Genomic DNA, 1,889 nt, shown 5'->3' on the forward strand with positions numbered 1-1,889 from the left:
GGAGTCGTGATGGCGCCTAGTGTTGGAGCTAGGCAAGCCAAACATTTATGCATTTTCGGATAATAACATAACAATAATAAAATAACGAGTCTTTAAATAAATGCGGAAGTCTTTTAAAACATAAATAACTGAAAACCCAAAAAAAATTTGCGGAAGTTTAACATTTCACTACCCAAGACTGGAGTCGCTGTCTCACGAACCACTAAAGAGTACTACAAACAAGTCGGAATAGAAAAATACATAATGTCTGTCTTGGTACAAAGAAAACAAACAGAAAATATGGAAAGGGACTTCAGCCTGCGAACGCCAGCTAGGCTACCTCGTAAGTCCCTGGACTGAAGAGGGCTCCCGATCAACTACTGCTGTGGTCCAAGAGCTGCTCCGGTACCGTAATCTGTGCAAAAAGCACAAAAGTGTAGCATCAGCACAACCGACCCCATATGCTGGTAAGTGCCTGGCCTAACCCCGACGAAGTAGTGACGAGGCTAGACAGGACTACCAAGTCAACCTGTGCAGTTCGATATATATATATATATATACGCAATAAAGGAAAGAATACCGAAATTAAACAGTTAACTAGGGAGGGAAACATGCTATGGGGGAGTACAATCCGGATATAAAGTCATCAACTTAAGTAAGAAACAAGGCAATAACAATAATTACCAAAAAAAAAAACAGGAGAATCAACAGTTGCACGGCATCAACCTACGTGTTTTTACTCTCATTCTCACCAAAAATAATCAAATAGAATGCACGGCATCACCCTTCGTGCTTTTCCTCACATAACTCTTATTTCATGGCACGGAATGATCCTTCGTGCAATTATAGTCGAATCAGAGCATGGAATGTCCCTTCGTGCATAAATAATCAAAACATGGCACGGAATGACCCTTCGTGCAAATAAAATCAAAACATGGCACGGAATGACCCTTCGTGCAAATGAGATCAAACATAGCACGGAATGACCCTTCGTGCAAATGAAATCAAACATAGCACGAAATGACCCTTCGTGCAAATATAATCAAACATAGCATGGAATGACCCTTCGTGCAAATATAATCAAACATGGCACGGAATGACCCTTCGTGCATTATCACTCTTCCTCACCCAACCAACAATCACAACCAAACGGGCGAGGGAATAAGCAAATAATAAGAAATATCCCGGCAAGGGAAAACACAATTAAACAGCTAAATCCCGGCAAGGGAGTAACAACAACAACTTTCACATCCCGGCAAGGGAGATAATCAATATACTAAAACCATCCCGGCAAGGGATTAATCATATCTCTTTCCATTTCTTTCATTTCTTACTCAATAGTGCTCCAAAGAATTTACAATTCATAACCAATCCTCAAACTCTTCACATTATGTAGAATTCATCAATTAGCATAGAAGAGTCTCAAAAATTATCAGAAATACGTGCAAACAAGGACCCACGGTCATGCTAGACACCGGTGTATAGATACTCGTCACCATGCCTATACACCGTACTCGATCATTTAGCAATTAGCAATTAATAACACTCTAATCCTATTCCCTCAAGCCAAAGTTAGATCAAACACTTACCTCGGTCCAAAGAATAGCAATCAATCCTCAAATACCGCCTTTCCTCTACAATCCGACTCCGAAACAATGATATCTAGGCATAATTAATTCAATAATATCAATAAAGACTCAATGGCAACATCCCATAGCCTAGATATGAATTTCCTAACATTCTTCCAAAAATACCAAAAATCGACCCCGGGCCCGCTTGGTCAAAACACGAGGTTCGAACCAATTCCATGTCACCCATTCCCCCACGAGCCCGGATATACAATTTGTTTTCAAATTCGACCCCAAAACGAGGTCTAAATCAAAGAAAATTGAAAAGCCCTAATTCTACCC

The sequence above is a fragment of the Nicotiana attenuata genome, unplaced genomic scaffold (genome assembly GCF_001879085.1).
Source record: "Nicotiana attenuata strain UT unplaced genomic scaffold, NIATTr2, whole genome shotgun sequence".
NCBI lineage: Eukaryota > Viridiplantae > Streptophyta > Magnoliopsida > Solanales > Solanaceae > Nicotiana > Nicotiana attenuata.